This window comes from Tamandua tetradactyla, chromosome 2 (assembly GCF_023851605.1).
Source record: "Tamandua tetradactyla isolate mTamTet1 chromosome 2, mTamTet1.pri, whole genome shotgun sequence".
Classification (NCBI taxonomy): domain Eukaryota; kingdom Metazoa; phylum Chordata; class Mammalia; order Pilosa; family Myrmecophagidae; genus Tamandua; species Tamandua tetradactyla.
In genome coordinates, this window is record NC_135328.1 from 112,541,024 (window position 1) to 112,556,395 (window position 15,372).

General features: G+C 37.9%; 1 long non-coding RNA gene, 1 other non-coding gene and 1 pseudogene across 2 annotated transcripts in view; all 3 read left to right on the forward strand.

The window, feature by feature from the left end:
- The first annotated feature begins 9 nt into the window (after positions 1-9).
- Positions 10-15,372, forward strand: part of LOC143673685 (uncharacterized) — a 34,876-nt gene continuing 19,513 nt past the window's right edge. The window contains exons 1-2 of the long non-coding RNA XR_013170521.1: positions 10-281; positions 3,457-3,624. This is a non-coding gene — a long non-coding RNA (uncharacterized LOC143673685). The remainder of the gene's footprint in view (positions 282-3,456; positions 3,625-15,372) is intronic.
- LOC143673684 (large ribosomal subunit protein eL18 pseudogene) lies at positions 1,266-1,802 on the forward strand (annotated as a pseudogene).
- On the forward strand, positions 2,624-2,729 carry LOC143675320 (U6 spliceosomal RNA). The gene has a single exon (XR_013171551.1). It is a non-coding gene; the product is annotated as a U6 spliceosomal RNA (small nuclear RNA).

A 15,372-nucleotide genomic window follows, 5' to 3' on the forward strand; every position in this document is an offset into this window, starting at 1 on the left:
AATGTTCCATTGATCAGCTCAAAAATTTAACCGATGCATTAAGTACAGTACATTTGTATTATGTGCAGAGAAATAAAGCAATCCAGATGTGAATGATGTCAAAAAATGAGGGTATAAGGTCCAGAGGAGCCAACACAAGGAGGAGGGTTTTAGATAGTTCTTTTCTCAGGATGAGACATCAAGATCTCATCCTTTCAGTCTCATCCCGTAAACTCAAGGGGAAAAGCCTAACGGGGCAGAGGTAGAGGAGAAGTTATGAAGGGCACAGAGATTATGATCCGGTGAGGATTCGTCCATTTCTCCTATAAATACCCTCCAAACTCCTCTCTTCCCTATAGAGAAGTCAGTCTTTGACAGCCCAGTTCTCACTTTTCTGGTGATGCAGAATCCAGAAAATATGTAGCAGGAACTGAAAAAGAGGCAGGAGGAATGGGGAATGGTATCTGCTTGCTGGACCAGTTCTCAGTTCTTTATTTCCTTGGAGAAAATGTACAGAGCAGAAAGAGATCAAAGCAAGGGGCTGACCAAGCCACTGACAGAGGAAGGGGAAAGAAACTGAAAAGGTATATGCGTTGGGTCCTGGATATTTTTTCAGGTTCAGCAAGTGAGAGGAAAAAAAAAAAAGAGCAACAGAGAAATGGATTGCTGAGAAGTGTTGTTGTGAATCTCCTATGAATGTAGAGATTGACCTATTCAAATGGTGGTTATGTCTGGGTATTAGTATTGATTGAAAAGGGGCACAAAGGAGCCCTCTGCGGTTCTGGAAATATTTTATCTCTTGATCTTGGTGATGTAGATAGCCAGATAAAATACATGACACCAGTTAAATATTTGGAACAGACTTTTACTAACTGATTCTATGCTTTTTATCTGAAATTCAAATTTAACAAGATACCCTGTATTCTTTTTTGCTAAATCTGGCAGTTCTTACATGCTGGTTACACAGACCAGTAGTTCTCACCCCCAGAAGAGAATATCCCCCCAAGGAATATTTGTCAATGTCTGGAGACATTTTTGGTGGATGAAGCTGGATGGCAGGGTACTAGAGAAATCTAATGGGTAGAAGACAGGGATGCTGCTAAACACCCTACAGCATATCACCCACAGGTTATCCAGTCCAATGTCAATGGTATACATTTATGTAAACAATCGGCAAGTTGTACGCTTTAGGTATGTTCTTTTCTACCAATGGATGTTATGTTGCAGTAAAAATGATGTCAAAAAATAATTCTGACTTCTTTCCGGACCTGGCAGGAGGCTCCATCATGGGAGTTGACATCCACCACAAGGACCGAAAGTTTCGGCGCAAGGAGCCCAAGAGCAGGACGTCTACCTGAAGCTACTGGCCAAGATGTGCAGGCTTCTGGCCAGACAAACCAACCCTACCTCCAACCAAGTTGTCCTGAAGCGGTTGTTCGTGAGTGTACCAACCCGCCGCCCCATCTATTCCGGGGTGATCCGGAAGATGAAGCTTCCTGGCCGTGAAAACAAAACGGCTACGGCTGTGGGGACCGTAACAGATGAAGTGCGGATCCGGGAGGTGCCCAAACCCAAGGTGTGTCTACTGCGCGTGAGCAGCTGCTCCCGGAGCTGTATCGTCAAGGCAGGAGGCAAGCTCCTCACCTTCCATCACCGTGCCCCGGACTCCCCTAAGCGCTGCGGCCATGCCCTCGGGTCCCAGCAAGGGCGGGTTGGCAGACGGGCATTTCGGCAAGGCCCCAGGAGCCCCACACAGCCATTCCAGATCCTACCGCCGCTCCAAGGGCGGGAACTGCCAGTGCACCCGAGACGGCGTGTAAGCGCGGCTACGACAAGTAGCCCCAGATCCTGATCTTGTAAAGATGACCTTGGATGCTGGAAGAAAAAAAAAATCTGAAGCAGCAAAATGGTTTACTCTATTAGGCACTTTAAAATGTAGAGTTTGAATTAGAAAGGATGATGGATTTCAATGAAAGCATCAGAGGAAAAAGAAAGAACCTCATTTTTAATTTTATTTGCAAGCTGTGCTTCAGTAAATGAGTCCATGAGGAGATTGGACAACATGGCTTCCCAGGAGTTTTTGATTTGTATATTTTCTCAAAATTTATACAAGACTTTGTAGTCATGATTCTCCACCACCCCCTAGAAATCCTCAGGGGTGCCATGAGATATTTTAAATTCTCCCAGGAAAAGGAGTGATACCCAACAACTGTCAGATATATTACATGAACTGCTAGCTCAGAGCTAGTTCACAGTTTAAACAGTAGATCACAAAAAATCAATATGGACAAGGAAATGAGGGTGGTGGTGTACAATGTGATTCCAAAATTTGAGAAACTGTGAAGTTTGAGAAACCAGTGCACATACTCCAGTAGTAAGTAATTGCGGTCACCAAAAGAAAAGTATTATTTGTTTAAATAGCTATTAAATTATAGGGCATAAATTCTATTAAGTTGTTTGGACTTAACTACATAATAAGTGAAACTATTATTTCTTTTGGCCTGGGGTGTTTGGAAAACATTACAAATTGTCGTGAACTGAGAAAGTTTGGGAACCTACATCGAAGAGAACTGAATGAATATATAAGTTTAGCAGTATTTATACAATACATCAGGCTATTTTGCAGCTTAAAAAAACAAGTATGGTACTCACTTCGGCACATGCATACTAAAATTAGAATATTGCAGAGAATGTTAGCGTGGCCTCTATGCAAGGATGACATGTAAATTCGTGACTTGTTCCATATTTTTGGAGAGGACACCAATGTTGCAAATTTAGGTGATGTGGCTTTTGACAGGGAATAGGAGCCTTCAGACAAAGCTGTGAAAAAAAGAGGCAAATGCGACTTCAGCAGCAGCAAAGGAAAAGTCTAAACAGGTGGACAAGACAGAACAACTTGATCAAGAAAACGAAGCAGTGTTGGAAAATGAAATTCAAAATAAGGAAAATACAAAACCAGTCGCTGAATCAACTGAGGGTACTGATAATCCCAACAAAGATACAAAGTGGAAATGTGATGGCCAAAGCGATGAAAACAAGGAGGACTGTACAATCCCAAATGAATGTGGAATTGGGCCATAGCAGCCCAATGTGCCCATTGGTATAGACTACATGATTTCTGAGACAGGGTTTTACTGTAAACTGTACTCACTCTTTTATACAAATGAAGAAGTTGCAAAGAATACTCATTGCAGCAGCCTTCCTCGTTATCAGAAACGAAGAATTTTCTGGATAAATTGGCAAAAGAACGCAGGCAGAAGGAAGAAGCTTAAGATATTCAAGAACCTTAGTGATTTCAAATGAAAATAATGGTTCTTTGTTTTTAATGTTAATTTTTGTAAAATACAGTACTGATAGACAAATATTGTACTCTTTTGTTTTAGTGGAAAAAATAATAGATGTCTGTCTTGTATTTAAGTGTTAGAGCAAAAATACATATACTGTTAAGTTAATGAAGAATAATTTTTGTTTTATCAGAATGGCAACAGACAGAAATATTTTGTGGAGACTGAGCCTGTAAGCTACTTAAGATAACTTACGCTACCAAGAAAAAGATGTAAAAACATTCAGAGAAATTAAATACAGTAGTTCCAGGCTTCAAAGGAATGTCAACAACTTTGGATTCAGTAACAACTTTGGATTCAGGTAAAGAAACAAACCAGTTGTATTTTTATTATTACTTTCATCTGAAATATTCCACATTTTAATCTGAGCCTTGCAGACTTTTTATTTGGAGTTTTAATCTGTTTAGCTGCATTTCATTTTTGGAGGACTTCATTAATGTGAGATTGACAATTAAGATGCAGGAACAGTTTTCTTTTAATGCCATGCTGTTGTTTAGGTAATAAGAAATACTAAGTAATTTATAGATTTTGTGGGTTTTTTCCCTAATTTCCTGTCAAATTTTGTATTATAGAAGTCAATGTATTTTGAGTGAGATGTAAAAAATATTCTTGTTCTCTTTAACCAGTATTAATTTATTGAGATCTTATTGTCACTTGAATCCTGTAGCTGCCATGCATCTCTGATATAAGCAATATTTGAATTTTGAAGTGTGTAGACCATCTTTTCCTATTTCAAGATATAATTTTACATTTCTGCATTTTAAAAAGTTTGGCCATGATTCTAGACACATGCTTCTAATACATGTACCTGCACATGTGACCTTTGTGAAAAGAAATTTGCAGTATAATCTGTGTTTACTTATCACTCTCTGCTTATATCTGTGAATTCAAATAAAGAAACCTAGGCCATGGGTAAAAAAAAAAAGTATGGACAACTTGCAGCTTGTGGTCCAACATATAAGAAGCTTGAAAGTCATCGAAAGAACCTCGCAACAAGAAAAAGCAGAAAAACTGGAAACTAACAACTCTTCTTAAGTGGTTCGGAAAATTGAGGTCACAGGGCAAACCACTGCCCCAGAAACTGAGGAGGATGGAAGATACACAGAACCACAGCTTACTCAGAGCAGAAACCACCTCTGGAAGCAACACGGTGGGGGGAGTTAACTGCTGGAGACTGAGGGGGGTTGGGAATTAACTGCTGGAGAGTGAGAACGGGCTAGTTTAAAAGTTAAAAGTTCCTGGGGGCCCAGCATGGAGATAGGGAGGCCCAGCCTTAGGGAGAACTCTCACACATTTGTGAGTTTTACCAGTAGGAGCCCCACCAGTTTCTCCCTGTGCAGATCAGAGAAAGATAAGCTCCTGCTTCCTGCAGGGGTTGAGAGGAAGTAACTATTTTTGATATATTCTCTGAATGTTAGGGGAAAGTAACCATTTTGAAACAAACCCTGAGCTTTCTATTCTTCTTAACAACAGACTGCTCTCAAAAGAAACTATTTTACCAGAACCTAAACAACTTGAGTTTTACCAGAAGCAACCTACCTGGAAGAAGGGATCAGCCCCCACTAACCTTCAATATGGGAGAAAGGAAACACGCAATTCCAAGTCCTTATCTCACCTAATGGGTGAAAGGACTTATGGAGGTCACAGTCCAGGCGTGCAAGTTCACTAAAAGACTGAGTTCTAATCACAGACTTGTAGAGGAGTCCTCTTCCCCCACATGTAACTGGCAGAGCAGTAGGGCTCCTGTATAGTAACAGGGCATAACAGCTGAAAGAGCTGCAAGGCTTAGCCCCTATTTAAGAAGGAGTCTCCAGGGAAACAGAAAGACAACAGGAGAGACAAAGCAAGGACACTAGAGGACGCTTTAGCTTCTGAAAGACACAACTAACAGTAAACAGAGTCTCACTCTAAAGTAGATAAATATAACATCTCACACTAAACGTCTACTTACCCCATTCCATTTTACCAGAGACATCATTTCCATCTTTCAACAGAAAAGTACGAGGCAAGAGGCAAGAGAGGAGAAGCTTCAGAACCAGACTCAGACATGGCAGAAATTTTGGAATTATCAGACCAGGAATTTAAAATAACTATGATTCCTATGCTAAGGGCTCTAATGGAAAAAAAAAAAAAGCGGAAAGTATGCAAGAACAGATGGATAATGTAAAAAGAGAAGTGGAAACTCTAAGGAATAATAAAGTAAATGCTAAAATTTACTATGTAACAGAAATGAAGAATGCTTTTGATGGGCTCTTAGGTAAATTAGACATAGGCAAGGAAAGCATCATTGAACTTGAAGATTATTAATAGAAACTCCAAACTGAAAAGCAAAGAGAGAAAAGACTAAAATAAATAAAATAAATAAAAGAAAATAAAGGGACAGAATATCCAAGAACTGTGGGACAATTACAAAAAAAATGTAGCATATGTATAAAGGCAATACCAGAAGGAACAGAAGGAAGAAAGGAATAGAAGAAATATTGGCAATAATAGTGGCTGAGAATTTTCCCCAAATACTGACAAACTTAAACAACAAATCAGAAAGCTCTGATAACATTAAGTAGCACAAATACCAAAAAATTTATATCTAAGCATATCATATCAAATTGCAGAAAATTAAAGACAAAGAGAAAATCTTGAAAGAAACCAGAAGGGGAAAATATCTTCCCTTTAGAAGAACAAGGGTAAGAATTACAATTTACTTTCAGAGATGGAGACAAGAAGAGAGTGGCATGAATTATTTCAAGTGTTGAAAGAAAAAAAACACCAACATAGAATTGGATCCAGTGAAATTATTCTTCAAAAAGGAAAGAAGAAATAAAGGCTGTCTTAGACAAACAAAAGTTGAGTTTGTAGCCAGTAGACCTACCTTGTAGGAAATAGTAAAAGAAGTTTTTCGGGGAGAAAGAAAATTATTTAAGTCAGAAACTCAGATCTATGTAAAGGACAAAAGAGCGTTCAAAAAGGACTAAATGAGGGCAAAATAAAATCTTTATTTTTCTTATTCTTAACTGATCTAACAAATAACAGTTTATTCAAAATAATAATAGCAACAACTGTTGGATCATCTTTACCTTATGGGTTAGTGAAATGTGTGACAGCAATATGATAAGGACAGGAGGAAAAAATTGAGAAGACTCTGTTACCTTATAACAGAGTACTGTACTACCTGTGAAGTGGGATAGTGTTATTTGAAAGTTGACTTAGATTAGTTGTGAAGGTATACTGCAAACTCTAGGACAACCTTAAATTTTGACAAAAAAAATTATTATTGATAGGCTAAAAAAGAAGGATATAATGGAATCATATAAAATGCCCAATTAAAATTAGAGAAGAGAGAAAGAGAGAAAGCACAAGACAGAAAATGAAACACAGATCAAGGGCAATGATGAGAAGCAACTGGGAATATGTGTGGAGAACAAACAACACACTTATAAATAGTAAATCAGTCAAAGAAGTAGCCTCAAGATAATTAATCCAACTATATTAATAATCACTGTAAATATGAGTGGTCTAAATACACCAATTAAAAGACAGAGTCTATCAGAACACAGAAAAAACAAGACCTGATTATATGTTGTCTACAAAAAAAAAAAACACTTTAAACATAAAGACACAGATAGTTTAAAAGGAGAGAGATGGAGAAAAACATCCCATGCTAACACCATCTATATGAATTTCAACCAAAGCAGATTTCAGAACAAGGAAAATTATTAGAGGTAAAGAGGGGCATTATGTAATAACAACGAGGTCAATTCTCCAAGAAGATGTAAACATCCTGAACATATATGCACCTAGGAACACAGCATCAAAATACATGAAGCAACAACTGATAGGACTGCAAAGAAAAACAAATAAATCTACTATTACATTTGAAGACTTCAGTACCCTTCCTTCAATATTTGAAAGATCCAGCAAGCAGAAAATCAGTAAGGATGAAATTGAACAGAACAGCACCTGACATTCATCAATGGTTTGGATGTAATTGACATTTGTAGAACTCTTCATCAAACAATAGCATAATATGCATTCTTCTCAAGCTTAGATGGAATATTCATCAAGATAGGCCACATTATGGGCTGTAAAACACACCTTTACAATTTTAAAATAATATAAATCATACAAAGCGTGCTCTCAGAATACGATGAAATTAAATTAGAAATAAACAACAGAAAGACAGATGGAAAGTCCTGAAATATTTGCCAATCAAATAACATGCATCTAAATAAGTGTGTTCTTTGGTCAAAGAAGTCGCCTCAAATAAATTTTTAAAAATATTTTGAACTAAATGAAACTATAACTTATTGGAACTGGTGTGATGCAACCAAAGCATTGCTTAGAAGGATATTTATAGCATTGAATGCATATATTAGAAAAAAGAAGGATCTAAAATCAATAATCTACACTTGGAAGCTTGAAAAAGAAGAGCAAATTAAATCCTAAATAAACAGCCAAAAAGATACAATAAAAATTAGGGCAGAAATCCATAAAATTAAAAAAGGAAATTAGCAGACAAAATTAACAAAAACAAAAGCTGGTTCTTTGAAAAGGTCAACATAATTGAAAAAACCTTTAGCCAGGTTAGACAAGAAAAAATGAGATAAGACACAAATTACTAATATCAGAAATGAAAAAGACCCATCACAATTGTGCCGATGTATATTAAAAGGATAAAAAAAAGTATTATGAACAATTATATCTCCACAAATTTGATAATGCAGCTGGAATGGGCCAATTTCTTGAAAGACACAATCTATCAAAACTCATACAAACAGAAACAGTTTACCTGCATAGGCCTGTCTATTAAAGAAATTGAATCAACAGTTAGCTTTCCAAAACAGAAAGCTCTAGGCCAGGATGTTTCTCTAGTGAAGTTTACCAAACACTTAAAGAAGAAATTATGCCGTTTTTTTTACAATTTCTTCCAGAAAATAAAAGCAGAAGGCCCATTCCTGATTCATTTTATAAGGCAAGTATTACCTTAATACTAAAGTCAGACAAAGACATTATGGGAAGAAAAATTACAGGCTGAAAGATCTCACAAACATAGATGCAAAAATCCCCGATAAAATATTATCAGATTGAATCCAACAATGCATAGAAAAAATTATACTAGTCTAGTATACAAACTAGTTCAGCTTTCAAAAATCGATTCATGTAATTTATCACATCAACAGGCTAAAGAAGAAAATCATAATGATCCTGTCAGTGGTTGCAGAAAAAGCATTTGAGAAAATCTAATGTCATTCATGCTAAAGAACTCTCAGCAAATTAGAAATAGAGGGGAACTTTCTCAACTTAATATAGAACATCCGCAAAAAACCTATAGCTAATACTGTATTTAACAACAAGAAACTAGATACTTTCCTCCAATACTGTGAACAAGATAAGGATGTTCCTTCCAGCACTCCTATTCAACATCATACTGGAAGTTCTAGCTAATGCAGTAAGGCAAGGCAAGGAAATAAATGTATACATATTGGGAAGGAACAAATAAAACTTTCTTCAAAAGTGACATGGTTATCTCTGTAGAAAATCTCAGAAAAACAAGAATAAAACCAAAAAAACTCCTGAAACTAATAGTTATAGCAAGGTTGTAAGATACAAGGTCAGTATACAAAGTCAATTGTTTTCTTACACACCAGCAATGAACAATTGAAATTTGAAATTAAAAAAACCATTGACATTAGCACCAAAAAAAAAAAAAAAAAAGAAATATTTAGGTATGTCTGACAGAATATGTACATCTATATGAAGAAGACTATTAAACTACTGAAATCAAAGATCTAAAAAAAAAACTTAAGAGAAATTCCATGATCATGGATGGGAAGACTCAATATTATTAAGATGTTAATTCTTCTTAAATTTATCTGTACGTTCAAAACAATCCCAAGCGAAATCCCAGCAAGTTATTTGCAGAGATAGACAAATTGAGTCTAAAGTTGATATGGAAAAGGAAAAGACCCAGAACAGCCAAAACAATACTGAAGAACAAAGTCAGGGGACTGACGCTACTCAACTTTAAGACTATAATGTAAAGCTACAGTGATCAAGACATCATGGTACTGGTGGAAGGATAGACAAATAGGTGAGTGGAATGGAGGAGAGGACCCAGAGACAGACCCAGACAAATACAGTCAACTGATCTTTGGCAAAGGAGCAAAAGCAATCCAACAGAAGGACAGTCTATTCAACAAACTGCTGGAACAACCAGACATCAATATTTAAAAAAATAATCTATTTTTATGCTTTTGTCATTGTGCATAAATTTTATAATTTGACATTATGTATTTGTCAAAACTCATAGAAATATTCAACACATAGAGTAAGTCCTAATGCAGACTATGGGCTTTAATTAATAATTATGTATCAATACTGGTTCACCAGTGTAACAAATGTGCCACATTGATGTAAGATTTTAAGAATAGAATAAACTGTATAGAGGGAGGGTGGGGAAAAGAGGTATCTATAAAAACTGTACTTTCTGCACAATTTTTCTTTCAACCTAAAAGTGCTCTAAAAATAAAATCTATTAATATTTTTTTTTAAGTCACAATTGACTGGTGTTTATGGCAGCAGTGTCCATGATTTTCAATGGATGGAGGTGGCCTAAGGGTACAATGACTGAGGGAAGGAAAAACGAACTGTGGTGAATACATACTATGAACTACTGAGTGGCTGCAAGAAGGAATGAAATTGTAAGGCATGCAACTAGGTGAATAAACCTGAAGACGGTATGTTGAATGAAATGGCAGAAATAAAAATACAAATACTATCATGCCTCACTCATATGGACTAGCTATAATGTACAAACTCGATGAATTGAAGTCAAGAACATGAGTTATCAGGTTGGGGCCTATTGTAGGCTTTTACAGCAGTCACACATATTCAGGAATTGTAACTGTTATTTCTGAATTCTGAGATATCAAGCTGTTTGTATATAACCTGGTCGTTCCCAAAAACTTTGGGTATTCAGGTGACACCTGAGACTCAAGAGTTAGAGCTCTGAAGCTATGAACGTCAGCATTACCCATAATGCAGGAACTGTTTAAAAAGTTGAAAAAGGGATCAGACTTTGACTAGATATGAATAAAGCTGATCTGGATAAGACTAAGATAAATCAGAATACAGGGTAAAGGATGATACGGTCCATATTTTAAAACTTCAATTTCTGTGTGACACCAAAGGGAGAGATGTTTATTTGGTGCAATATTTATATTTTGGGTAGCACATTTCATAATTTAACCTGTATGGTCATTTTTGTTGAACATTGTAATTACATGGAATCTTGAATAGGATGTGAGATCTTTTTGGTTTGTGCAGGTTAGTGTGATGCCCGATACATTGCAGAGTAACTTGGGCAGTGAATAAAAAAGTATTTGCAAAATCCCCTCTGGGGTCTGGAGAGAAAGAAGGAAATATTCAACTTCCGCATTTGGGGAATTTCTGTTATTCTAGCAGCAGTTGGGGACAACTAGATCAGTAGGCTGAGCCCTAGATCTTGGGGTATGCCCCATGGAACTTATTACTGCAAAGGAGAAGCTAAGCCTACTTATAATTATGTCTAAGAGTCACCCCCAGAGAACCTCTTTTGTTGCTCAGACGTGGTCTCTCTCTCTACAGCAACTCTGCAGGTGAACTCACTGCCCTCCCCACTATGTGGGACATGACTCCCGGGGTGTAAATCTCTCTGGCCACATAGAACAGAACCCAGCACCATGGGATTGAGAAAGCCTTCTTAACCAAAAAGGGGAAGAGAGAAATGAAACAAAATATAGTTTCAGCACCTGAGAGATTTCGGAGTCAAGAGGTTATCCTGGAGGTTATTCTTATGCATTATACAGCTATCCCTTTTTAGTTGATGGTGTACTGGAGTGGCTGGAGGGAAATACCTGAAGCTGCTGAACTGTGTTCCAGTAGCCTTGATTCTTGAAGATGATTGTATAATGATATAGCTTTTACAATATGACTGTGTGATTGTGAAAACCTTGTGTCTGATGCTCCTATTAACCAGAGTATAGACAGAGGAATAAAGATAAGGATAAAAAGTAACTAAATACGAGTGCATGGGTGGCTCAGTGGTAGAATGCTCACCTTCCATGCAGGGGACCTGGGTTCAATTCACAGACCATGCACCCCCACCCCCAAAAAAGTAAATAAATAATAGGGCAGGAGGATAAAGGGTAAAAAATTGGATGGGTTGAAATACTGATAGTCAATGAGAGGGAGGGGTAAGGGGCATGGGCGTATGAGTTTTTCTTTTTTTTTCAATTTATTTTTCTGGAGTGATGCAAATGTTCTAAGAATCATCATGGTGATGAATACACAACTATGTGATGTCATTGTGAGCCATTGATTGTACACCATGTGTGCCGGTTTGAAGCTATTGTGTACCCAGAAAATCCATGTCTTTTAATCCTCATTCAGTATTGCTAGGTGGAATCTTTTTTATTGTTTCCATGGAGATATGACCCACCCAATTGTGGGTGGTAGCTTTTGATTAGATAGTTTCCATGGAGATGTATCTTCTCTCATTCAAGGTGGAGTTGCTTACTGGAGCCCTTTAAGAAGAAACCACTTAGGATAAAACTTCAGAGCCATGAGAGCCACCAGAACCAACAGAACCAACTGAATGGGCAAAGCCCTGGGGAAGCTGTTGAAGTTTCCTGGAGAGAAGCTAGCAGACATCGCCATTGCCTCTCGAACTGAGAGAGAAACCCTGAACATCACCGGCCTTCTTGAACCAAGGTATCTTTCCCTGGATGCCTTCACTTGGACATTTTCATAGTGTTATAACTGTAAATTTGCAACTTAATAAATTCCCCTTTTTAAAAACCATTCTGTTTCTGGTATATCACATTCTGTCAGCTTGCAAACTAAAACACCATGTATGGACTGTATGTGTGTGAAGATTTCTCAATAAAAAATATTGTCTAAAAAATCACAATTGCTATAAGATGATAGCAACCCAAGTGCCCAGCAACAGATAAGTGGAAAAACAAAACGTGGCATATACATATAAATGGAATGTTAATGAGCCATAAAAAGGAGTGAATTTCTGATACATGTAACAACATGGACGAACCTTGAGGACATCATGTTAAGCGAAATAAGTCAGACCCAAAGGACACGTACTGTATGGTCTCACTGATATGAAACAATTAGAATAAGCAAAGTAATAAATCAGAACCTAGATTATAGGTTACTAAAGGCAGGGTTGGGGGTATGGAATGGGGAGTTAATGCTTAAATTGTACGAAGTTTCTACTTGGGGTAACGGAATAGTTTTGGTAATAGATGGTGGTGATGGTAGCACAACATTGTGAACATAATTACAGCACTGAATTATCTTTGCCAGTTTGGTTAAAAGGGAAATTCTTAGGTTGTGCATATGTTACTAGAATAAATTTTTTTAAAAAACCATAGGACTCTATAACACAAACAGTGGACCTTAATGTAAACCAGAGACTACATGTAACATGAACCGGAGACTATAGTTAATACTCTTTCATCAATTGTAACAAAATGTACCACAGTAATGAAAGGTGTTAATAATCGGGTAGGGGTTTATGGGAACACTATTTTCTGCATGATTTTCCTGTAAACCTACAACTTCTCTAAAAAAAAAAAATGTGTCTCCCCTCCTGGAGGAAAGAGATTGTCTTATTCATCTTTGTTTTTCCCAAGTCAGGTATGTTTGCTAAATGACTGCTGAACGAAAGGGGGAAAATGCCTTTTGAAGGCAGAGCATGTTAGTCCCAGAAGAATGTAGCTAATGTGTGATTTTATTCAATGGGATAAAATTTGAAAAACCACAAGAGAAGCAAAGGAGCAAAGGAAACTTGGTGACAGGAAGATTTGAGCCACAGAGTTTCCCTGCATCCTGACGTGACAGGACGGATGCAATGATTTCTTCTGTTTGTGGAAATGGCTCGGCCTTAGTCTGAGAACAGGCGGCATGAAATGAAATTCCTTGGGCTGAATGTTGGAGCAGCCGATGGCACCATGTCTGTCTCATAATCACCAGTGGAAAACTGCCCATTCCACCTCGAGTCAGAACAGAATTGTTTCAATTGTGTTCAAGGCACTGCCACAGACATGTTCATTTTGTCATCTGCTTTTCACTTCGCAAACAGCATGAGCATCACTGGGCTCTCAAGCCTGGCCCAAGTTCAAATTTCCTGACTTTCCAGAAAGCATCCAGGACTCTCTGCTTTTGTACGAGCTACTATCCCCTTGACCTTCTGCAGTTCTCCTCGGTTGTATTGTATCTAGTTATTGGCAGGCAAGCACAATTATTTGTAGGGCCAGGTACCAATGGAAAATTATGAAGCTGATGAAAGAAATGAATCAAAATAAATTGAAATTACTTGCCGAGAACTGATGAGGAAGACTCAAACTGCAGCAAAATGCAATGATGAAAAGTAATGGTCTGCCTCATAAAAATCAATGAAACTGAAATGGGCTGACCATAGAGAATTCTCTCATATACACAGACCATGCCTGACTTCAGAGGCATCCAGAGTTCTCCCAGCTTGCTGAAGAGAATATAAACTTGACTTTCCTCTCTCACTTTAATCTGCACATGAATGACCTGGGAATCTTGTTACCCTATAGATTCTGATTCAGTAGGTTAGGGTGCAGCCTGAGAGTCTACATTGCTAGCAAGCTTCCAGGAGGTGCTGATTGTGCCTGCATGTAGATCACTTCTCAGTGTTGTCCCTGAACCAGTTTCAGCATCACTTGGGATCTTGTCAGACATGCAAATTCTTGGAACCCACCCCAGGCCAATGGAATCAGAAAGCTTCTGGGGATAGGGCCCATAAATCTGACTCTAAGAAATTCTAAAGATGACTTTCATTCACTTTAAGGTTTGAAAACCAAGAATCTTCTAGATGTAGACCCTGCTTTCATGGTGGTTCACCCCATCTCTACCATGAAAATTAATTGTGTTAAGAAAACCTTATGATCTCTTGCCTTCCTCTGAAATATCATCCCTTACATTTCTACTTCATATTGTTAACTTTTCACATGCTCTTGTCTCCCAAACTACATCAAAAGCTATTGTTTTGTCCTCAAACCTACACTCAGAGTTACTTGAAGGCAGGGCCTATGCCTTCCTTGTTTAGTCCTGTATCTCCAGTTTAGCAGCATTTGTCATGGGGCCTGTGCTCAGTGAATACCTGTTGTTGGTTGATCAGTAGTATGTGAATTTCACCTTGAAGCCAAATATGGTTAAGTAAGGTAAGGGATGCATTTGCTAGTCTGCGCATCCTTTTCATGTGAATACAATATAGAAATTTGTATTAATTAATGCTACATAACAAACAGAACTTCATAACTTAAACAACAGTTTTATTATCTCTCTTGGATTCTGTGGGTCAGGAATTTGGGACCAACTTGGCTGGGCAATTCTGGCTTGGGCTGAGGGTCTCTGATGAGGTTGCAGTCAGAGATGGGCTGGCTGAAGTTACTGAGGCTTGGCTGGGCCTGAAGGACCTGCCCACTCATATGACTGGCACATTGGTGCTTGGTGTTCTCAGGAGGCCTCTCCTCATGGCAGCTGGCTTCCTCCAAATGACACAATCCCAGAGATCAAGGCAGAAAGCCCCATGCTATCCCTTTCATAGTATTCTATTGACCACACAGGTCAGCCCTGATTCAATGTGGAAGTGACGACACGAGAGCAAGAATAGCAGGAGGATAACCAAGGATAACTGGAGGCCATCTTGGAGATTGGCTATTGTATGTTTGTGCGGTTGGAACAGATATGATGTTTGCTTCAAGAAGTCCACATTCTTGTGGAGGAAGACCAACAGTAAACAAGTAAATATTTAAAATAGGAATATAAGCATGAAACAAAACAAGAATGGTAGGTCCTGGGTGGAGAATCTCTTTAGATAATGAATTCACAGAACCTCTGAGGTAATGATACTTGAGCTGAATGATGAGAAAGGACCTCATGACAGACAGAGGAAACTGTCTGTGCAAAGGCACTGAGATGGAAGAATGAAGTTAACAGTGAACAGAACCAGAAAGCAGGCCAATAT